This window comes from Electrophorus electricus, chromosome 10, assembly GCF_013358815.1.
Source record: "Electrophorus electricus isolate fEleEle1 chromosome 10, fEleEle1.pri, whole genome shotgun sequence".
In the NCBI taxonomy this organism is placed as follows: Eukaryota; Metazoa; Chordata; class Actinopteri; order Gymnotiformes; family Gymnotidae; genus Electrophorus; species Electrophorus electricus.
In genome coordinates this window covers 19,815,651-19,841,420 of record NC_049544.1, presented here as the reverse complement: position 1 = coordinate 19,841,420, position 25,770 = coordinate 19,815,651, and positions in this window count along the sequence as shown.

Below are 25,770 nucleotides of genomic sequence, written 5' to 3'. Positions count from 1 at the left end.
CAGATGTGGAAAGTCGTATGCCTTCATACGGAGACTGTAGTGCCACCTTGTGGCTCTCGATTGTATTGCACCATCAGTTTACAGCTCAAGTTCGGGTCTTTTGCATAAGTCCTGACAGAGTTTCCATGGTGACACATGGACCCGATGCACTTTCACCGGACAACTGATTCTAGTGTACTGAAAATATTTTTGCTTAGTGTCAAATTATTGATGCACTCTTCCAAATCCAGTATCTAAGGAAAAGCTGTGGCTACTTTAAGTTAGGACCCAGGAGGACACTATAAACTGAATGCTCTAAGGGAACCTGTCTTTGCTTGTCAGCTCTGCCCAGAAGACAGAGGCTCCTCCAAAGATGCCTAAAGGACAAAATCATCTTCTTTTGGAAAGCTTATGTGAGGTGCGATACAACTGTTATTAGCTTCGAGGGAGCTGGATTTTGACTGTGGCATTTTGCATCAAAATAGCATCAAGACCAGTTGGAAAAACAGTGACCAGGTATGCACTTCAGCCAAGCTCCCCAGAAGTTTCGAAGGCTTCATCTAGGCAGGCACAAGTTCCACCACAAGAACAACAACAATAACAACAACAAAAAGACCGGTGCTGAATTAACACCGGCAGAGTCAACTGAACTCTTGCACTTTTCATATTTATCCAGCTGGACATACATAATCATTCAGAACAGTGGGATATTTTTTTATTTTCAGAGGAAGGTTAGTATTCAGAAAGACTGATCACACAGTTACTGTGGAAAAGAGTTCAACAGTTACTTCCATTTACTTGTGCTCCATCAATTCTGTTTCTCCAGCTTCATTTTCTTTATTATATCCAAGTAAAATTGGATTTACTACAGATAGGTAGTTTTCTGGAGAAAGCAAGGATATTCATGCCACTCCGTTTGCAGCATCTTTATATGCTGCAAGACCTCCAGTACACTTGATATTTTGATGAAAAATCTGCTTTTTAAGTCTACTCTTTTTACCTGCTTCCTACTCAAGTTGTTTTGTAAAAAGCTACTTTTACTTCTATTTGAGGTTTTCCTTCTTTTTCTCTTCAAGGTATGTGTACATGTGTGGGTGCTTTTGACTGCAGACGCCACTGGAAAACAAGGCAAAACATTTAATAAACCACATGCACCCTAAACTGAGCTGTATGAGGGAAATATTGTGCATTCTGCAGTAATAGTCTTTCTCCCTGCCAAGAGAAAAAGTCATGTACCCACTCACAGAAGCCTGGAACTGGTGGTGCCATGGGCCCAGCTCGTCTCAAAGCACGCAATCTGTGAAGGGTTCAGTCAGAATAGTCCAGTGGAGGCTGAGCCTCCTACAATTTACATCTGAGCCATAGCCTCTACGTCACCAGTGACTTGGCCACAAACGGTGCTATTGATGGTTTCATTCAGCTCTTTCCACCATCTGCTTTGGCTACATCTTAGTTGCCAAAAAAAACAAAAAAAACATGGAGAGCTAATATAAGCTTCGCTGCTGCTGCAATCTGTCGGCCAGCTCCTGTCACCTTCTAAATGTGGTAGAGCTTTAGATTGCTCCCCACCCAGAGAGCAGTCATTTCCCAAGGCCCTGCACTGTGCCCTAGCCTAGCCCCTTGCTGCGCTGAACTGTGTCATTTCCTGTTTATTGAAGGATGCTGCAACCCCTGCAGTGTGGGGAGACATTGGACTTGCTATGTATCAGACTGGGAAGAGTAGAGGTGCAGCTTGCTGTGTCAATGGGTGAACAGGCTGGATCACCACCAGAGCGAGTGCGTAGTTGGGGTCATGACCACACGTGACCACCTGGGTGTGGGCATGCCTCTCAGTGATTCCCACACTCCCGTGGGAAAAACGGATGTCACATATTGGTATGGTTCTGCTTTTGACCATGAACAAACATGGGTTTCCATGACTGCTGCTACACATGATGTCAGACAAATTGAGGTTTTCATTCTTTCCTGTTGAAGTTATAAATATTCTGAGAGAGGAAAGGGTGGTATTAGCAAGGGCTGGGCCCCGGCGAAGCTACATAAAGCTCTGCGTATGAGCAAATTGAAAATTAAAGTAATGCTGATGTGTCCTTTTCTATCTTCACTCCATATGCCATTCATTCCTAAACCCTCATTCATGCACCATGAAATACAAAGGTTAACAGTTACGTCATCTGAGGAGAGTCAAGCAATTAGCGCCTCCTGTTACGGCCTGGTGTAGGTTCAGACTGCAACAGAGAAAAGAGGTGAGATGCCAATTGCTGTTTATGTTGATTTACTCAGTAGGGGGTTGAAACCTCAGGAAATGGCAAGGCCAAAACAAAAAAAAAAACCCCACAAAGGTGAACACAGAAATTAAAATACTTTAAGCCTCAAAATAAACATAAATGGCATCAAAACATTAACAGTCGGGCAAAACAATCCAAAATGGAAAAATCAGAAGAAGAGCTCAAAACCAAAGTGAACAGCCACACTTATAGGAGCCCAAAGTCATACGTATCCAAATATCAACTTAAACCACAAAGAAGCAAGAAGCCCAACAGTTACATGCAGGCTGATGAATTTGGCACATCTTTTATAGGGAGTGAGGGGCCAGGAATTAGCCAGTCAGGTAGATGTAGGAAGGAGCATCCAGTTAGGAGGAGCAGCAGCTTGGATGATAGAATACATCTGGAACAAACCTTGACAGAGCAGACCAGACAAATAATGACGACAGGGGTCATAGCACTTGTCACGGTAATGTCTGGTAGTTCTGCTAGTTCACAGTGACGTTAGGTTACACTGCTGGTTCATGGTGATACTGGTTAGCACCGCTGGTTCTTTTTCCCATATGACTGGAATGGTGGTAGACATTTGTGTGTCATTATATTGTAGTGAACTGGTCAAAAAATCAATGTCCTAACTCTCAGTAAGCTTTGTTACACTTATTTCAGAGAAATACATAAAAGAAGATCAACTTTTATGATAGTTTATAATACTTACATATATATAATATAAATATATATCAAATATTTAAGTATATATATATATATATATATATATATATATATATATATATATATATATATATAAACTCATTAAAAATATCCTCTTCATCTCTACTCACTATCTGAGTGGTATTCCAGAAAGTGGGTTTAATAAGCACTTAACCTTGAGCTCTGAGTTGATATAACTCAACCTGGCATACCCAGATTTATCAGAATCCAGAGCAGTCAGTTAGAATTGAGGACGGTCAGCTGTGAAGCCCGGTCTTAAATGGTGCCCTACGCCCTGCAGTCCCCCTCAAAGTCCACAAAGTCCACCATGCTAACCGATGGTGTGCAAGTCCTCAGGAGTGCTTGCTTTAAAAGCAGGCATGTGGGACAGATTCACAGACCTTCCAAGCCATCCATCTATATTGTACCTGACAATAAACTGACAATAAAATTATTATCAAAGATACTAGTTTTCACTACTAGTTTTCACTATCATTTTCTCTCTGCCATGACGCTCAGACTTCATGACTCAAAGTCATCCATTCTGATCGGTCCTCTCACCTGTGAATTTTGGGTAATAGGCCACTTCTGAACCTGCATTGTTGTGGTCCTCGCAGAAGGCTGCAGTAAGGGCCCAGAGAGGGTGCTTGTGAACACTGCTTTGATCGCCAATAGGAGTCGTTGTTGTTACAAAACAGCTTTACAAATGTCCAAGTCCAAGCCCTCAGTGAGCAAGCCAAGGGTGACAGTGGCAAGGAAAATCTCCCTAGCGCATGAGAAAGAAACCTTGAGATGAACCAAGACTCCTCTGGCCAACAACAGACTCCACAATAGCAATAATGTAAATAATCAGGAGCAGAATAAGTAGTGAGTGAGAGAGAGAGAGAGAGAGAGAGAGAGAGAGAGAGAGAGAGAGAGAGACCCATCCCACACAAGAACGTCCATAAAGGGCAATGGAGAAGTAGTTGGCTGGGGTGGAGGTGTTGTGGGTTACAGCAAGGGGCATCAAGCAGGTGGTGGGAGGAGCCATGGCAGCCAAGACAGCTCAGTAACAACATGACATCATGACATCATGACATCATGACATCAGTGTTCAAAAGTTCAAAAGGATGAGATGATGCTGGCTAGTTCATGTATGTTGAATATCATGCATGAAAATTACTAATGACTTGGTTTGCACAATACTTGCTTGACATAAACTCTAATATAGCATAGCTAGCTATTTCTATGTGAAGAATAGTTGTGCTATTTCCATGACAGGGATAATGCTATAATTGTCTTAAAACTAATACTTTCACCCATTCACATGTCACCATAACCTTGGCTAGCTCTGTTGGTCGGGAACTGGGCTTTTAATCTCAGTGTTCCAGGCTCAAGTCCCTGGTCAGGCCAAAAATGCCAATAATTTTCTTTCAAATAGAAAATTTCAAATGCAATCGCACTGAGAACTACCTTAGTGAATCAAACATCTTCCTATTGCTCTTTCCCAAGACTGCCTACTATGGCCTTGACTTTTTCAATTAAATATGACCGATCACGTTGAACATGTGCCCTAGCTGTCAGGGAAGGGACTGGCCCACTAGCTGAGATAAGGCTAGTCCTCTTGGTGTGAAGTGAAAAAAAGGAAAAGCTTACATGCTCTTATAGCTTCCCTGGTAGAGCAAGGCATCAACAACACTAAGGTCATGGGTTTGATTCTCGGGAAGGACATGTACTGCCATATTGATAAATATTTAAGCTGACCTGGATAAGAGCATCTACTAGATACTGTAAATGTAATGTCACTTGAGGGCCCATTATCAGCAGATAGCTTTAGTGTGGTATGCACTTCACCTTAAGGTTTCTTCCTGATGGATTCAAGGTCGTCATGTCATTCTCCCATTGAGATGGTGTTGGATGTCTTTGCACATTTGAGCAGAGAGAGAGAAACTAACAATTGGCTAAATATACTGCAAAAGAACTTAATCTCTCACATTTTCACACTGCATATATAGTGCTTTTTACAACAGATGTTGTTACAAAGCAGCTTTAAAAAATGTCCAAGTCGAAGTCCTTAGTGAGCAAGCCAAAGGTGAAAGTGGCAAGGAAAATCTCCCTAGAGCATGAGAAGGAAACCTTGAGAGGAACCAAAACTCAAAGGAGGGGGGCATCCTCCTCTGGCCAACAACAGACTCCACAATAGCAAAAATGTAAATAATCAGGAGCAGAATAAGTAGTGAGAGAGAGATAGAAGAAAAAATAAAGAAACCCATCCCACTTGAGAAAGTCCATAAAGGGCGATGGAGAAGTAGTTGGCTGGGGTGGAGGAGTAGTGGGCTACAGCAGGGGGCAAACTTTCACTCTGCAATTTAAAGGGAACAGAAGAAGACATTCATGCCAGTCAATATCACAAGTCTGATTATATGAATAATTATTTAAAACCATTTTGAATGAATCATACATGTTGCAAAGATATGAAGTATGACCCCATGGACTGAATTTCTCACTATGATACTCATGTCTGAAATTATATGATCAGGGCAATGTCATCAAGTGTACAAGTTAAAGGGAAGTTGAGCCATCTCATTTTCAGTAAGTCCAAAGGATAGACCCTGGCGTAAACCCAAAGGACACACCCTGGGGTAAACCCAAAGGACACACCCTGGCGTAAACCCAAAGGACACACCCTGGGGTAAACCCAAAGGACACACCCTGGCGTAAACCCAAAGGACACACCCTGGGGTAAACCCAAAGGACACACCCTGGCGTAAACCCAAAGGACACACCCTGGCGTAAACCCAAAGGACACACCCTGGCGTAAACCCAAAGGATAGACCCTGGGGTAAACCCAAAGGACACACCCTGGCGTAAACCCAAAGGATAGACCCTGGGGTAAACCCAAAGGACACACCCTGGGGTAAACCCAAAGGACACACCCTGGCGTAAACCCAAAGGACACACCCTGGGGTAAATCCAAAGGACACACCCTGGCGTAAACCCAAAGGACACACCCTGGCGTAAACCCAAAGGATAGACCCTGGCGTAAACCCAAAGGACACACCCTGGCGTAAACCCAAAGGACACACCCTGGGGTAAACCCAAAGGACACACCCTGGCGTAAACCCAAAGGACACACCCTGGGGTAAACCCAGAAGACACAAGCTGGACTGCACCCAAAGGACTCACCCAACCTTAGCAAGAGTGTGGGAAGCCATGTGTGGCTGACCCTTTGCCCATGTCTCAGAAACTTCTGGAATTAAGAAGTGTCTCTGTTTTTCCATCAGCTCCTTCGCTTGCAGTTTTGATTGGTTGATTGAATTTAATAGATGGTTTTAAACATATATATTACAGTTCTTCATCCTTTACACACATTAAAAACCATAGTACAATAAACCCTAAAGTTTATCTCCATTGTGGGCCTCATCACAAAAATGATAAGGACAAAAAAATGTTTTGTACTCTCAAAAACATCTGATTAAAACATCTGCTTGCTGTGATGTTTCCAGTTAACTATCTTTTGAAACCCAGTTTACTGTTCTCTGCAGGAGGTTTTATCCATACCAATGCGGCACGATATAAAAAATGTAGTCTTACTCAGTTGAGTTCTAAACCTAATAGGATTAAAATTTGTCTGACCATCATTAATCATGGAAATGTAATAATAATATATTTTAATAATAGGTTTTATTTATTTAAACATTTGCCCGAAAGAGTAATCTAATTCACAGTCGCACTTGTTTCCATGGTAATCGTTTCCATGTTTCTGGGAACAACCTTTCTGTTGTAGCAGGTACATCTGTGGAAAACAACGCAGCTGGTTGGTGTTATTGTTAAGTGGCTCACGCGTTCACACGGGTTTGGTGATGGCAGCACAGAAGGGACGCCAATGGCACAGGGAGACCTCATGTCTGTGCTACCTTCTGGCTCTTTTGTTATAGCTAAATGGTGTTTTTGTTCTTTGTCATACAGCTTCCTCTCCTGTCTGATCTGATGCTGATGCAAGCTCAACTGTGCAGGGGGTTCCTGCTCATCTACCCTCAGGACCAGTGTGAGCCCCATGCAGCCACCAGCATGTTCCACTACTCCTACAGCTTTGCCTGATGAGATAAAACCTGCCACTTACCCTCCTGTTGAGATTAAAACATGCAGTTGGGAGTCATGGAGACTTTAGAAAACGGTGCATCACCTCCTATCTCTGCACTCCTGCTGGACTCTGTGTTTTCTGTGCAGACTCTGACTAGAACTACTCATTGGTTTTGACTTATTAATCCAAATACCTCCCCGAAAGGGTTACCCTCATGGGTTCTTTATGGGTTGTTATATATTTCATTAATCATTTCTGATTGGTTGGTTCTCCTTTAATGAGCAGTGGTTTGTGGGCCACCTCCTATCTCACCCCCTTACAGGCCTCTTCTTCTATAACTGAACATAAAGTATTAATTGATGTCTTTACCATATAACAGATGCATCACACAACCATGAAAATCGTTTTAGGTAGCCTTCCCCAGTTCATTGAAGATGAAATGTGGCATAACATATTGTTCACATACAGTTCAGGAAGACAAATGGATTCAACTTTCATAAAACATGACATCATTACACTAACAACATATGACATGTCATATGTATGTGCTGTGAAATTTCTATTTCAGTGGTGTTAAAGAAACTGTTAAAGAAACTTTCTTATGAAAGTGTTTTACTCCATTGGATACTCTGATCAGAGTGCACCTACTGTACCCGTCCGTTAATAAGTCTGCCAGGTCGAGCAAGGTCATACACACTCCGATAGAAATAGTTCCTTAAGTGGTGCCCTGTCCATGTTTTATGAATGTTTTACTGCCATGGGCTGTGTGTGCTTCTCTGTGGAAATGATGCAGAACCTTTCCGTTGCTTTTCTTTAATCCGCAAGACATCAGACCTCTTTGCTCTCCAGGGGTGTCACACTATTTCTCCTTCGCTATCATCCAGATTGATTCAAGTAGAAAACAAAACTTTAAAACTGTAAATTTTAGTCAGAGGTAAGAAGGTGATTGTGTCCAGTGCTCAGAAATACACAAATACAGGTGAGGTGATTCTGAGTCATGTAGTTTTAATATAAGCATGCATGGAAACTCATTTTGCAGTGTCTCCACTGAAGCTCACACAGTGGACACACAGGACCTACTTTCGACAGCTGATTGATCAGTCATCACTTAATTTTTCAGCATACTAGCACTTATTAGCACTCTAGCTGTTTTTTTCTTCTGTTTTTTGCTTAGGCAAGCATAGATCCTCTAAGATAGTTATTCACATTGGAGCTAACGATATATGTCTTCGCCAGTCAGAAATGACTAAAAATAATATTGAAGAGGTGAGTCAGTTTGCGAAGGCGATGTCTGATGGTGTAGTATGCTCTGGCCCCATCTCTATGCGGTGCAGCGATATAATGTATAGCCAGTTATCTTTGCTGAACTGCTGGATGTCCAAGTGGTGCTCACAAAACAATGTTGGGTTTATAAATATTTGGAACACATTCGAGCATGGCCTTTTAGGGTGGGATGGTATCCATCCTACCAGGGAGAGTGCTGCTCTCCTTTCCTGTAATATAATGATGGACCTAATTAACCTATGACAATCAAGAGTGGAGGCCAGGCAGCAGATAAAGAGGCTAAACCAGCAGTCTAATGGTCGCTATGTTATGTCACCCGAGGTACATCATATTGACACTGTGTGATAAGTTATGATAAGTGAAATCCTAAGAGATAGATTTAATGTACTTTCTCTAACAGAAACCTGGATCAAGCCAAATACAAGTACATAGCTTTAAACAAAGCGTGTCCTTCTGGCTACAGCTACGTACACCGCCCTCATCTAAGTGGCCATGAAGGTGGCATTGCAGTTATTCATAATGACACATTAGGCATAAACCAGAGAGATGGTTATGATTTTGAGTCCTTTTAAATTATTTTTACTAGAATAAATGATGTAGCCAACGATAAGAAGCCCACTTAGCCTCATCCACTAACTGGCATCTACAGGTCACCAGGACCCTATTCAGAATTTATTAACAAATTTGCAGATTTCCTCTCTAATCTAGTAGCTTTAGTAGAAAGAACCATCATTGTTGGTGATTTTAGCATTCACTCTGATAGTGCCAGACAGCATCAATCATGTGACTGGGAAGAACGAAGGAGGACCTGAAATAATCAGGATAGTTGGGAAAGCTGGATACCATCATGAGGGAAACGGAAAGGATGAGCATGGACCTAGTGGGAGTCAGTGAATTGCACTGGATTGGATCTAAAAATTCCACTCAGACAACTACATCATTTACTACTCAGGAACAAGATGGAAAGGAGAAAGGGGGTTGCCACTGTGGCCAATAAAAGGATCGCAAGGTGTGTAGCAAGCCCTAAATACATCAGCGATAGGATCATGTCCATCTTCATCAGAAGAAAACCTCTGAATGTGACCATCATTCAAGTCTATGCACCAACAGCAGACGCATCAGAGCAGTAAATTGAGGACTTCTATGCCCAGGTCCAGAGCGCACTCGACATAACCTCAAAAAAGGACATTGTCTACATCATGGGTGATTTCAGCGCCAAAGTTGGAAAAGGAGAGAATGCTGGAGTGGTCAGCAGACACAGCCTAGGGAAGAGGAATGATGCCAGGGACCACCTTGTGTAGTCCTACCAGGAGAACAAGTTTAGAATTACCAACACCTTCTTCACCCAGCTGAAGCAGCACCTGTACACCTGGACATCCCCAAATGGGCAACATCGCCATCAGATCAACTACATCCTCTGTCAGCAAAAATGGAGGGGATCAATTTTATCCATGAAAACATTTCCAGGCGGAGACTGTGGGTACGATAACCAACTCCTTATAGCCAAAGTCAGGGTTAGATTAAGCAAGATGCATGTTGCTCCTCCTAACTGGAGGCAACATGCAGAAGTTCGATGTCAGCAAGATCCCCACACAATATGCAATCAAAACAGGTTTGACTTGCTGAGGAAGGAACGAGGGGACCCAGACTAACTGTGGGTAGAAATCAAGGAAACCATCACTCACATTGCATGTGCCGTACAAGAAGCCAGTGCATGGTGGGAACTGGCAAACTGCAATCATCCTCCATATTGCTGATAAGAGAAGAGAGGCTAAGGCTAAAGGCAGGCAGGATAAGGTGAGGTGACTCAGTGCTGTCTTCCAAAGAGAAGCCAGGAAAGACAAGAACAACTTCCTGAATGCCCGATGAACAAGCCTCAAAAAAGCCTATAAAAAGGGCCACACCCGAGAATTATTTGCCACCATGAAACAAGTGAAGAAGTCTTTCCCTGCCCGCCAAGCAACCATCAAGTACTGTGGCAGCTGCCAAACACTAAAGCACCTGGCATCGATGGAATCCCTGCGGAGCAGCTCAAACCAGTCCCAAGAACTGCACTGACAACACTATGCCGGAAGATATGGAGGACCTGCACATGGCCAAAGGACTGGAAAAGATCAGTTTTCATCCCACTGCTGAAGAAGGGAGACACCAGTGATTGTGCCAACTATAAAACGATCACCCTGATCCCTCATTCCAGCAAGGTGCTTCTAAAGATCATCCAGAAGCACTTGGGCAACATCCTTGATCAAGAACTTCCTGATGTCCAAGATGGATTCCGCAAGGGCAGAGGAACCCATGACCACATTGCAAATCTGAGATGGATCATGGAAAGGGCAAGGGAGTACCAGAAGAAGCTCTAGCTGTGCTTCATTGACTACACCAAGGCTTTCAACTGTATCGAACATGACAAGCTTTGGGTAGCACTGAGAGAGGTAGGAGTGCTGGCACACCTGATCAAGTTGATCAGGTCACTCTACAATGATCAAGAAGCCACAGTGCGAAGCAGTTATGGGGATCAAGATCAAAAAGGGCACAAGACAAGAGTGCATACTCTCTCCTTTTCAACCTCTGTGCGGAAGTGATCATGAGGAAGCTGGACTTAGACGATTGGAGCATTGGGGTGAAAGTAGGTGGAAGAACCATCAGCAATCTGAGATATGCAGATGATACGACCCTATTGGCACAGAATGAGAAGGACCTGAAGAAGCTGATCCTGAAGATGGGACTTCAGCTGAACATAAAGAAGACGAAGATCATGATCACTGCCGACAAGGAAGTCCACATAAAGATCAAGAAATAGAAGTAGTAGATAACTTCGTATGAACATCAAGCAACTGAAAGAAGCCATGAAGAACAGGGAAGCATGAAGGGGACTGGCCTACAGAGTATCCAAGAGTCGGACACGACTGAATAGTTGAACAACAAGTGCCCAAGACCCTCTGAGATGGGCCTTTAGTTCTATATTAGAATCAATTGGTTTCACCCAATGTATAAGAGAACCCACACACTCTGGTGGAAATACACTTCACTTAGTACTTACATATGATGTAGACATAGAGAACGTATTTATACTACCTCAGTCAAATGCCATCTCTGACCATTCCCTAATTTCATTTGAACTATATATGAGCCACAATATAGTAACCTCGCCTCACTATCATAACAGACACACAACCATGTCCGCACTTATCATTTGTGACTGAGATACCCTCAAACCCCATGGAACTTGATCAAATAACTGAATTCTGCTCAGTGATGTTCCTCCACTTAAGAATGAAAAAATTAGAGACAAAAAATTAGTACCTTGGTATAATGATCACATTCACAATTTACACTCAAAGAATAGAACGAAAATGGAACCACACTAAGCTTGTAGTCTTCCAGTTTGCATGGAAGGAGAGCCTTCTGAAGTATAGAAAAGCACTTATTACCACTGAAACTAGCCACTTAGAGATCAGAACAAGCAAGCCAAAAAGGACTCTAGAATTCTTTACTCCTGTCCAAGCCCCAGAAGTTACAGCTCTGATCTCACGCTCAAAATTCTCCACTTGCTTGCTAGATTCACTGCCCACACACTTTCTTAAGGAAATCCTACCTGAAGTAATAGGACCATTACTAAATTTAGTAAATTCCTCCTTGATCCTTGGCTATGTTCCTAAATCATTCAAATTAGCAGTAATCAGACCACTTATCAAAACATCGAACCTTGACACGTCAGCTGTCAAACTACAGGCCAATTTCAAACCTTCCATTTATTTCCAAGATCCTAGAAAAAGCTGTAGCTCAGCAGCTAAGCTCATATCTTAATCGGAACCAGATACATCAAGTCTTTTAGTCAGGGTTTAGGACTAATCATAGTACAGACACAGCACTAATTAAAGTAGTTAATGACCTGTTGTTGGTTTCTGACAAGGGTTATGCCTCTTGGCTTATATTGCTTGAAATGAGTGCAGCATTTGACACTATTGATCACAACATTTTACTAGATAGACTCAAAAATGTTGTTGGGATTATGGGAACAGCCCTTTCTTGGTTTAAATCTTACCTAGTCAGTCACTACCAGATTGTTAACATAAATGGAGACTTCTTAGCATACAAAAAGGTTAGCTATGGTGTATGACAAAGATCTGTTCTAGAGCCTCTGCTTTTTTCTTTATATATGCTACCTCTAGGTGACATTATATGTAAACACTGTGCTAGTTTCCACTGCTTTGCTGATGATACTCAGCTATATGTCTCAGCCAAACCAGAGGACATATATCAGGTTAGTATTGTTGATGAATGTATAAAGGACGTCAGACACTTGATATTGAGGAACTTTCTCTCACTTAATCCTGACAAAACAGAGGTGCTTCTCTTAGTCCCGGAGACAGATAGGTTCTCACTCTCTAATTACTCAATGAGCCTCAGTGGTCTCCCAATCACATCTTCTCTAACAGTTAAAGATCTTGGAGTGATTATGGATCCCAGTCTCTCATTTGAAGCTCATGTAAATAATATTTCTAGGACCGCCTTTCTCCACCTTAGGACCATTTCAAAGATTAGGAACATTTTCTCCTCACGTGATGCAGAAACGCTAGACCATGCATTTATCATTTCAAGATTAGACTACTGTAATGCTTTACTATCTGGTTGTACCAATAAGTGCCTAAACAAGCTTCAGCTAGTTCAAAATGCAGCAGCCAGAGTTCTTACTAGAACTAGAAATTTTGAAATTTTGATCACATCACTCCTAGTGCAACTTTGCACTGGCTCCCAGTAAAGTTTCGTATTGATAAAATACTTCTAATGACCTACGAAGCAATGAATGGTCTTGCCCCACAGTACCTTAGAAAACGTCTAATACATTACGATCCACCATGTCTGCTTAGATCAAAAGGTGCAGGCTCTTTACTAGTACCAAGAATAAGAAAATCTACCACTGTAGGCAGAGCCTTTTCCTATAAAGCTCCCACACTATGGAATAACCTTCCTGTAAATGTTCAAGAGTCCGGAATAGTCTCAATATTTAAGGCTAGGCTGTAAACCTATCTGTACAGCCAGGTATTTTATTAACTACTTCCCATCATAGGTAAAGGTGTAGATCTGGGGGGGAGGGGGGGGGGGGGGTCCATGGGAATTGAGAATTATGGTAGACTGGAATGTTATGATGCTGTGACTTGAGCTTGCTTTTGCCACTCAAGTTTGTTGACTGAGAGTGGCAAAGTGTTGATGTTCCAGGGTGCCTTTGTTTCCTTATGGCTCTACACTTTTAATAGGTGTTGCCATAGCTAGATCTGCTCGAGTGCATCTTTACACATTATAGTTCTCTAATTTACACACCCTCCTATATGGACATGCCTAACATTCTATTCTATCTTTCTGTGCAGGTACCCCTGATGTCATGATGTTATTGAGCCTCATCCTGTCTCATCTGCCATGGCTACTCCCACCAACCCCTGATGTTCCCTGCTGTAGCCCACTACACCTCCACCCTAGCCAATTACTTCTCCATAGCCCTTGATGAACGTTCTCTTGCAGGATGGGTTTCAGACACATGCACACCATTGGGTCAAGACTAGGAGCTCTAGAAAACTGGACTAGATATTAATTGCTTATTTTAAATTTTTTATTATTTATTTATTTATTCTCTCAAAATTGTTACTATAGTGTCGACTATTGTCAGCCAGAGGAGGATGGCCCCCCCCTTTGAGTCTTGGTTCCTCTCAAGGTTTCTTCCTCATGCTCTAGGGAGGTTTTACTTGCCACTCTCACCCTTGGCTTGGACTTGGACAATTGTAGCTTTACAATTTGCTTTGTGACAACATTTGTTGTAAAAAGTGCTATATAAATAAATAAATTTGATTTTAATTTATTTTATTCTTACCATTTTCTTAGTTCAGATAGAGGTGGTGGAATTAACCTTCCGCACTATTTGGTATGATTATAAGCAACCATAGACATAACTGGACACAAAAACCTGAATGTTTTATTGAGCTTCCACATTGAGAAAATAGAGGAACAGAGCATAGCTGTATAATATAATTTTTATTAGATTTCTATTATGTCAATACTGTGTTGTATCACATCACACAACAATACAGACAGTGGTGGTTAAAACCTTGACTTGTACAGAAAGCTAATAGACTCCTTTAGCCTTCTGCAATATTGCTTCAGAGGAAACAGCTGCAGTTTAAATTCTATGCACTTGGTGGCAGCAGAGACCTATTTTGTACTTAAGGCCTTTTGGGAATACTCCACTCTCAGGAACTGGATATGTAAACTTGAGCATTATAATGTGAGACAAACAGATTAAATAATTCTTCATATAGTGCCATATAGTACCTATAGTACATATAGTGCCATATAGTACCACCAATAGTGGTGCTTTTCACCCTGCTGATGGCACACGAATTTATACATTTTCAATAAAATTGTCACAATATTCCACTCTAAAATGATTGTGCATTGATTTATGTTTGTTAATTGTTAATGTGAAAACATTTTTGGTAAACAAGGACACAGTGATAGCAAGCATCATCAGATTCCACTCAATAATCCACACAAAATCTGCCTGAGTGCTTGTAGCTCCTCCTTGCGGAGAATCTCTTTCCCGCTAAGATGAGGCCCCCTGACAAATAACAACATCTTAGCGAAACAATTTAATGTGCAGTAAAGTTTGAACAATATTGTAAAAGGAACAATTTATAAACATCCTGAAGAGGAATGTTTATGATTTGAGGCTCAGTGTGCTCTTTTAAGCAGCAATATGGCACTTTAAATTTAGCAATTTAGCAAAAGCAAGTCATACATTTTTAAAATAGTTGATACATCTTATTGTGGATGGTGAGAGACAAGGCAGTGCAGCAGATAAGCAAATGCCTGATTTTACTGAATGGATGCAGATCACTGCTGATTATTAAAAACCTATGCAGGCCACACCATAGAACACTTTGATGTGACCTGAAATGGTTTAAGAAGTTCTCTTGGGTTTCATGGCATCACTGCATTTAGAATGTGACATTACACTGCATGAGTTCAGGGTGGCACTACTGGGAGGGAGGTCAGAGTGGATGGATGCAGGAGATGCCAGCCGTAATAAAGAGTAGTCAAGCAGCCAGCACTGTGCCTCTGCATTACAGTGAGTGGAGTCAGGGGAAGACTGCCTGGACCCAGCTGCTGGTGTGATCCTGCTCTGGAGTCTTCCAGAAGCGGAGACCCTCTCCTGGATTCTTCCAGGAGAAGCTGACCCTGTCCTGGAGTCTTCCAGGAGGAAGCAGAAAGGTGTATTGCTGTATCCAGCCACTTGCTCCAGGACTTCCTGATGGATTCCTCAGGCAGAAATAAGACAATGGGGCTGCTTTATGGAAAAGAGTATGAGGTAATAAAGGATTATATGCTGTGATGGCTAAATGAAAATACTGATAATAGAAGGAAGATGTGGAAGTAGAAGAGGGAGAAGAAACAGCTTTAAAAATACAGAAAAGGAAAGGAAGGAGAAATGGGAAAACATGCAAAAACAGAAATGGAAATCAGTGAAGTATGAACAGGAAGCAAAAGGTGGTGCAGTGGGAATCCCCTGAAGATCAGTAAGAAGATTTTACTCCACGTGCCACAAAATGCTAATGAACATACCACAGACCTTCAGATACAAAGGCAGTTGTCGAAACCAGATTCTTCAAATGTTAGTTATCTTTTGTTCCTTTAATAGAGGATATTTGTTTTCTTTTTCAAAGGAGTTGTTCATGATCTGAATAATATCACCTACTTGAGGTTACTGGAGAACTGAAAGAAATCACATCCAACAGAGCTGTAGTACAAACAGATTTCAAATTTCCCACACAGAGCATGAGTATATCATTGCTTGTTCAGTTGTAATACCCAATATACCCAGTGTTATTTTATTGAGTCTTATGGCTAACTTATAGTGCATTAACACTCTGTGAGCATAGATAGTGCTTCTTCATTGTACAGTACTGAGAGAGAACACTCGGGGAAGGTGAATAAAAAGAAGGTTTCAGACAAAGGTCCTTCATATATATATATATATATATATAAAATTTCCCACTTGCCTTCCAGGCGAACTTTTTCCTTTAAGCTTGGGTCCTCTATCAGAGGCCTGGGAGCTTGACAATCCTGCATAGTAGTATGTTAGCTTGTCCCAGGACTGCACTCTTCTGGAATGAGATCTCAAATGTTGTTCCTTGTATCTGTTGGAGACAATCTGCCAGTTTGTGCTCTGATTGACATGGGAACACAGTTGCCTTCAACCCCCACATCTTTTCTAGCTCTTACTTAAGCCCTTGGTATTTCTTCAGCTTCTTATGTTCCTTTTTCCTGATGTTGCTATCACTCGGGATTGCCACATCTATCACTATAGCCCACTTCTGCTGCGTTTCCACCACTACTATACTACGGGTATATACCATTTAGACCTTGGGACTTCCATCCCTTACTCGGCACAGATGTTTCTGTATACTATGCCAGCCACTTGGTTATGGCATTCCATATATGTCCTGACTGTTAGCATCTTGAACCCCGCTGTTAGGTGCTGGATTTTCTCTTTGCACACCCTGTATATGGGGTCCTACCTGGTGTGGTAGATACAGTGCTGGGGTTCTTCCTCATTTCCATCCTTTGCCACTTGGAGCCATTATCCTGGTGTATTCCTGGATCTCGATTGTTTCATCCTGGATAGTGGCTCTGACGCTCACTAGTCCTCGGCCCCCCTCTTTTCAATTAGTGTACAGTCTCAGAGTACTGGATTTGGAATGAAACCCTACATGCATTGTAGAGAGTTTCCTTGTCTTGATGTCCTTGTCTTCTATCTCCTCCATTGGCCAGATTATTATACCAGTGGGGCATCTGATGACTGGCAGAGCATAGGTGTTGATAGCTACAATCCTGTTTCTCCCATTCAGCTGATTTGTCAGGATTTGCCTCATTATTCTTTGTACATATTTGGCTGTAGCTGTATTCCTTGTGGCCTCTTCATGATCCCCATTTGCCCGTGGGATTACAAGGAACTTGTAGCTCTCCTCAACATCTGCTATGTTACTTTCTGGTAGTATAATGTCCTCTGTTCTAGCCACCTTCCCTCTCCGTGTGACCATACCGTACCACACTTATCCAATCCGAATGACATACAATGTTGCTAAATATCCTGGTGAGATGGATTAGTGAGTCAATGTCTTGTTCACTTCTGGCATTCAGCTTCATGCCAACCATGCATAGGAGGTGGCTGATGGTTGCTCCATTTTGTAGATGGTATCCGTAGCTGCTCTTGGTGATGATTTCATTGAAGGGGCTCTGGCCTATGCAGAACAGCAGCAGGGACAAGGCATCTCCTTGATAAATCCTGAACTTGATGCTGACTCATATTATTGGTCTGAAGTTGGCCTTTAGGGTTGTCTTCCACAGCTCCACTGAATTCTGGATAAAGACTCTTAGAGTCCTATTGATGTTATACAGCCTTAAGCATTCAAGGATCTATGCACGTGGAATTGAATCATAGGCTTCCTTATAGTCACTCCAGGCAGTACACAGGTTGGTTTGTCTGGTCTTACAATCTCAAGTGACTGTTTTATTCACCAGTAGCTGGTGCTTGGCTCCCCTGGTATTCTTGCCAATGCCTATCTGGGCTCTGTTCATGTATTGAGCCATGTGCCTACTCATCTTAGCTGCAGTGATGCCTGATAGGAACTTCCATGTAGTGCAGAAGCAGGTTATCGGCCATTATTTGGATAGAACTTCAGTATTAGGACAGCCAGGCCTTCATTTATTCATTCAGCAGCTTCTTTAGCCAGTAAGCGTGGGCCATGTCAGGGCCGGGAGATGTCCAGCTCTTCATCCTTGAGACCCTTTCTTGGACATCTACTAGTATGATGGTTACAGGATCCTGTACAGGGAGGTTGCTGTGGTCTGCTCTCAGGTTCTCTAACCCCTGGGCATGGTTGTGATGCCTCCTTCTCCCATATACTTTTCTAGCAGAGTTAGGTTGCCAGCTTTGATGGGTCTGTTCTTATGTTATTATCCTGCCACTGGGAGTAGACTTTGGATGGCTTCCTAACTGAACAGGCCAATTTCCCTGAAGTTTAATTGACTTGGTGTTATACTGTGATTAAGTGTTCCCTTAATTTTTTTAGCATTGTATATATTTATGAGAACTATATTTGCAAACCTGCATTGTTTCAGCCAGTGCCTTTTATGCAAACCATCATACTCCATTTTTCAAAGAAAAAATTTAAAACACCCTCTCTGAGGAATGCATTACATGTTGCACACCATTCTTCAGCCTTCAATGCCAGTGTCATTCTGTAACACAGGGGTGACACAATATAACATTGTAAGCAAAGTCAGATGCATGCAGGTAATAGGCAGGACTTTTATTGTAACCCCAATCCGTAGGGGTGAAATGATCCAGGCGCAGAACCAGAGAGATGCAGTAAAGAGTAATCACAATCATAGAGGAAAACAGTCCGAGTCCAAAAAACCGTAGAGCAAAAACACAGGCAGAAAAATCCAACAATGGGTAGGCAAAAATCAGAATCAAGAGTAACAGGAAACCAGGTCAAAACCACAGGAGAGCAAAAACAGGAAACAACCACTCAGTATACTCTGGCAAACTGGAGGCAACACTTTGCAACAACATACAGTCTTAGAAAGGCTTATATACATGGGAAACAGGTGAACTCAATATGCAGGTGATGAGGAGCTGATGAACTGTCCACGATTGGATGAGTCGCTCTCCTGGAGACGAACGGCATGCTGGGTATTGTAGTTTGTTTGGATGTCGGACGTGACACACAAGAGCGTTAACGATGCAGATAAATGGGTTTATTGAGAAATCAAAGCAAAGTAGTGCTTTAGGATGAGGGAAGTTTCATTAGTTAAATAGGGAAAGGATATAATTAGACAATAGTGTGGGCAATGACCAATAAGTGCGTAATTAGGAACAAGGAAGTGTTTGGGAGGAAGTGATTGGTGCTGAGTGTGTGATCTTGACTGGGTACTAACTGGGGCATGACAGAGATATGCGGTTGCATAAGTATTAAACCTCTTCAGACTAGTACTTGGTAGAATAACCTTTTGCTGCAATAAAAATGTTATTTATATAGCACCTTTCATACATTAAAATGCAGCATAAATTTCTTTACAAATCAGGCACAGAAAGAAGATAAAATTAAAAAAGAAATAAAACAGAAAAATAAAACTGCAGCAAATAAAAGCAAATTCAGATATATTAAGCGTCACGGAATGCTCCTTCTCCCACGAGTCACATGGTACGGCCCGCAGTGTGCAGGGGGATTCACATTTGTATCATTTGTAACTACGCCCCCGTGGGATAACACGCCTGCACGGGGTTTAACATTACATGTGTGTCTGTCTAGTTAAATCCTTGGGGCCAAGGAGAGCCGAGGCGCTCCACGAGAATCACGGTAAGGTGGAGTCGGCGAGGTCTCGGGCTAACGTGGAGAAAGCCTGAGTTCTTCCGCTTCTGCGGACTCACCAGGAGGAATGGAAGGGTCTGCCCAACGCCCTGGAGGGGGAGTTCCTCTGGGGCGTTCCTAGAGCGGCCGGGGAAAGGAGGACCGTTAGGGGAGGTGGCACGTTCGGAACCGGGGTGGACGTGGTGTACCCCCCGCGTGTCTATTGGGGCCGAGGACGCGTTTACTCGGGCCTTTTGTGCATTTACAGGCGCTTCACATCTCGTGGAGCGTACTGGACTGCCTCGAGAGAGGCAGGGACTCTGCCTTTCTCCTTCTTTCGGAGAGGTCTCCCTGGCAGCCGGTTCCTAGCCCGCCTTGTGCTGGTTGGGCAGCGGTCATTGCTGTTCTGTGTCCATGTGTGCACGGCGGGCTGGGATTAGGAGGCTTGGGAAGCCCCGCCCCTAGGGAGGGTTTACTGCTACGGAAGGCTCCGCCCCCCGCGAGTCACGTGGCACGGCCCGCGGCGTGCAGGGGATTCACGGTTGTATAATTTGTAACCACGCCCCCCTGGGATCGCACACATCTGCACAGGGTTTATTACATGTTTGTCTGTCTATTTAAGCCGCTGTCAGTCTGCTCCCTGTTGGTCAACTACGTATGCGTTAATATCGCTCTCTGTGAACAATGCTGCAGCCGTAACGTTGGTTTGTGTAGTCACTTATTAATGTGTATGTGTTCTTTGTTTAATGTCAAGTGTGTAGTCATGATAATCCTAAGTGTTATGAGTGCCACCGTTGTCGTCTGTTAATAAACGTCATTCACAGTCGAGGGAGTTTCTGACTCCTGCTCCACGACCTGCGGCATTCGGGCTGACTACAATACATTAAGAAAAGAGAATGTTAATAATAGTAAATTGTGAAAAAATACAATAACTTATAAACATACATATACAAACACAAAAGGGCAACAAACAAGTAAATAGTGAAAATAATGGAAATATTAAAGAAAATTAAATGTAAATAAATGTTTTAGCTGTTTTTTAAAATCAATGACAGATGGAACCTGATGAATGTTCATTGGTAATCTTTTCCAGATCATTGGTGCCTAAAACATAAACCTGCCTGTTCACTCTTTTTAAATGACATAGGTTTCAGCTTTGGGGGACACTGCCTGTAATATATTTCTGAGCTGTTGTTTTGTACAAGTATTCTCTGGTTACCATCTTGTATGTTTGTTCCCTGGGTTCACACTATTGCCTATTCCCTTATTGGATTTGTTAGCCTGTCATTTGTTTACTGGACATTGACATTTGCCTGTTCCTTGACTACAGCTTTGGATTAGCCCTGTATCTCATTAAATTCTGTCATACTGCATACAATTCCATTTCTGCTCATCAAATCTGACAGTGAGCAGGAATTATTGATGGGATATATATTTTGACTTGGCCCTATTGTTAAATGTTGTTTGACTGCTCTTTTTAAGGGTCACATTTAAACTAGAATCTGACACAACACAAAATATCACCTATATGTAACTCTGAGCAAACAGAAGGATGAAGCAAGTGCTGAGAAGAGTAAGATTTATTAAGAGCAAATTCATATTAATGTCATAAGTACGATCCAGGGTGGAATACTGGGAGAGTCTGATGAAACATGACAAACAAAAGAACAGTGGGGTATTCCAGAAAGCTGGTTTAACAAACTTTAAATTCAACTTTGAACTCCAACTTGACTAAATTTAGCAAGTCATATAAAAAGTTCTGATTAGCTGATCAGCAGCTAATCAAGATCAGTTAATTTTAAGTTGACCCTAACAGAAGCATATTCACGATTAACTATAAAAAGTGCTCAAAGGAGGGCCGATCAAAGGATTCACCATGGAAGTGAATGAGAAAAATAGTTTCAAACCACTGCATCTTGAAATATTAGTGTCTGCATATGTAGACTATTAGCATGTATTTAGATGCAAAAGTAATACATCAATGTCCACAAAGGAACAGGAGTCAGCATGGCAAAAAATTGCTGACCGACTTATTGCATTAGTCCAAATTAAATTATCAAACCTTTTACATGTCAAAATGATGTTTAATATGTCAGTTATAATATTTGTTTTGATTTTACACATGCTTTTACACATTTTTTATGATTTACTCAATTTCGGTGTAATCCACTTAGGTTCAGATGCACACGACAGCAAACTAAATTGAAATATAAGAATATAGTGCAATATAGTACAGTATAGTATAGTGAATTTTTGTACATAATTATGTAATTTTATTAATTGTAGCCTAGCTAAACATGGCTTACAGTTCATTCTGGCTCTGTAGCTAATAGGAAGGAGGCTGAGGCATGTAAAACAGGAAGGGTCCACCACCACAACCTTTCACATGCGCCAAAGAGCTGGCACTGTCCCAGAACAGTGGTGAGCCTTTAACTGATAGAATCCCTGGAGGAAGCTCATCAGAGCTGACAACCCCCAGGACACAAGTGCCTGTGTTCAAGGCAGGTTCATTACATTTAATTTACATTATCTCCTTCCTAGTGCATGACCTGTGGAATGGACCCTCCATCAATACAGTCTGAACACTTTATGTAATGCCATCTCTCCACAGTGATTGATGCCGGTGTTGCAGTAACTGAGCCTCCTGTGGTTGTATGTGATCTGAATATTACTAGATAATGCATGATGGGTTTGAATACCTTTCAATAAAACAATCAGTGTTGCAAGATGATGAAGAAACCATCTCCACTGATTCAGAGCAGGATGATACTGGAAGGCCTACAGAGGTACATGCTAAATTTAAAGCATGATATTGTAATTGTAATTGATCTGCCATGATAAAGTGTTTGTGACCTCTATCAGAATGTGACTGGCAGTTCCCAAATAGATGAAGACCCATCCACCTCTAGGGCTCAGCTTGGAACAATAAGAACATGTTCATCTGTTTCATCCACTATATGGAATATTTAGAACACATATTGCTAGTTGCTTGGCCTTAACACAGTTTTTTTTTTCCACTTTCATTCATGCTGCCTGTCAAGGAGCTACACAAGGTCTACCTGGAGAAACGACGTGAAAAGTGTGATCTTCAGATGGATCACACCAAGCTCCAAATCACAAAGACAAGGCTAGAAACTGGGTTGCATTGAACTGAGTACAATTTAAAGGTGGGTTTAGGTGCTGTGGGTGTATAAAAAAGAAATGTTATCTCACTAAATAATCATGACAATAAGAAAGAAATGAACTCCTTGCCATTTATGTTTTTATTTACAGGAAATATATGAATCATGAAACTGAACAGAAATTAAATCTTCTTAAATTCATATTCTTATTATAGGGCAGATTGGAGAAAGTGCAGGAAATAGTGATTGAAAATTGTGTCTGTGACTACTCTACCACCCTGTGGTCAGCTACATACAGGTAATGTTCTTCTCGTCACAGACTGCTCCTCCCCCGTATGTCACGTGGTACGGCCCGCCACGTGTAGGGGGTTCCACATGTACTGTGTTTATTTGTGTTGTAACCAGATAGTGTAGTGTATCATATTGTCCTCTAATCACACAGGGAGTTACAATGATTTAAAACAATGCAACACTTACACTGAATGTGAACAAGTCCTTAAATCATGGACAGAGCCTGGCCATTTGAAATCAACATTTGTAAGGATGTGGGTAGAATCGCATATGATCTTGAGAACAGTGACGACAGTGAATTGCAGTTACATTACAAAATGCTCATTTTTATTGAAGGTTTTAATGTTCACTGCCTATACATTAATGCTATGGAAGGATTTTCTGGTCACATAATCCCCTTCATTTCCTGAAAGTGCTGTAATGGGAATGTGGGTTCCATCCATGCAACCAATGAGCCTTGAAAATCCTGAAAGAGTAAATGGGGTAGAGGTATTTATGTATTACTTCCCAATTGTGTTTTCTCCTTTTCTTTTTTATTCTTTGTCAATAAATACAAACCTGTGATTTTGTGGACACGCCATGTTTGCATGAGTAACATAGGCCTAACCCCAGGTTAGGGTTAAGTAAACCTGTCAGAAAGCACTGACACTCACTTTCAGTTTCTGGAATAAAAAATATCTGCTTCTCGTGAACTCCAAGTTAACATAAATGGGTTATTCGCTTAACCTGCTTTCTGGAATACCCTCCAGGAACCGAAGGCTAAAAAACAAACACGCTAAAATCAAAACAAGCAGGTAAATGATGAAAATTAAAAATAAACCTAGGAACCTCATGGACTGAAGATACAGCGAGGGCAGGAGCCGGAGTGGAACAAAATACAGAAAGCTGGGCAAAGGCTGGAGCAGGAGCAGGCTTGAAGGCTGAAGGGGCAGTCACAGGAATGCTGTGGGGTGCAGCCAACGGTAGGTCCACCAGGTCAGGAGGTGTGGTGGTTGTAGGGAGAAGAGGCTACCTGGAAACCCGCAGTACCACGCTCTCAGTTCCCTACATCAGCTCCAGATATCGTATAAAAGTCAAGAGTTTGGGGGTCACAGCCCCTAGTGCACCAATTACCATGGGAACCACAGTACCCTCCACATCTTTTCTAGCTCTCCTTTCAGCCCTTGCTATTTCTCAATCTTCTCATGTTCCTTTTTCCTGATGTTATCACTTGGGATTGCCACATCTATCACTAGGGCCCTCTTCTGCTGTTTTTCTACCACCACGGTTGGTTATTCATTAACAATCTTGTCTGTCTGTATCTGGAAGTCCCACAGGATCTTAGCATGGTCATTTTCCACCACCTTTGGGGGTATATCCCGTTTAGAGCTTGGAACTTCCAGCCCGTATTTGGCACGGACATTTCTTATACTATGCTAGTCACTCGGTTATGGCATTCCATATATTCCCTGACTGTTAGCATCTTGCTTCCCACTGTTATGTGCTGGATTTTCTCAAGGGCATCTTTGCACAGTCTGTATCTGGGGTCCTGCCTAGTGTGGTAGATCCTGGCCTCTATTGATTTCCTATTCAGAGCTGGTTCCTGTGCTTCCATGATTAGTGCCTTTGTGCCGTCTTTCAATCCAGCCTTTTTTCAGCCATTGATAGGATTTCTCCATATCAGCCACTTAAATTAGCTGCCAGGGGTACATACCATGCAGGGTTTTTTCCTCCAATTATGGCTCCTGCTCCTCCTCATTTCCATCCTCCTCGGATGGATGGCACTTTATCACTTACTGCCATCATCCTGATGTACTCTTGGATCTTGATTGTTTCATCTTGGATTGTGGCTCTGACGCTCACTAGTCCTCCCCCCCGCCTTTTGCTTAGTGTATAGTCTCAGAGTGCTGGATTTAGAATGAAAACCTCACAATCTGTGATTGTGAGGAGTTTTCTTGTCTTCACGTCAGTGGCTTCTATAGTCTCCTTAGGCCATCTTATTACAGCGGGGCATCTGCTGACATGACTGGCAGAGCATAGGTGTTGATAGCCTGGGTTTTGTTTCTTCCTTTCAGCTGACTTCTCAAGACTTGCCTCATTCTTTGTAAGTATTTGACTATAGCTGCTTTTGTTGTGGCCTCTTGATGATTTTAATTGCCTATGGGATTCTAAGGTACTTATAGCTGCTCTCAACATCTGTTATGTTACCTTCTGGTAGTGTGATCACCTCTGTACTAGCTCTCTCATATACAATATATATATATATATATATATATATGATTCTAGGGGAGTAACTGCAGTGTACTGTAGTAACAGATGTAGAGATATTCAAAATTGTAGCAAAGTACAGAGTTTCCAGAGAAACAGGACATTTCAGAGGTCCTTCATCAGCTTTGATTTTGAGAAGGAAAAAAAAAAATCATATATACATATCACAGTGCACCAAACACAGAGTCAAGCATAGTACAATTATCAGCAACATAAACCAGGAAACACAGGGTTTAAATAGACAGAATACTAATAGGAGCCACCTGGGGCTGATTACACAGGGGAGGGACAACAAAGCAGACACAGGTGGAAGGTGTGGCTAAATCGGAGCTCAGAACCAAAACAAACAGGAAGCACATGGCTAGACAAGAAACCAAAACATAAGAACACATGGCTGGGCGTCG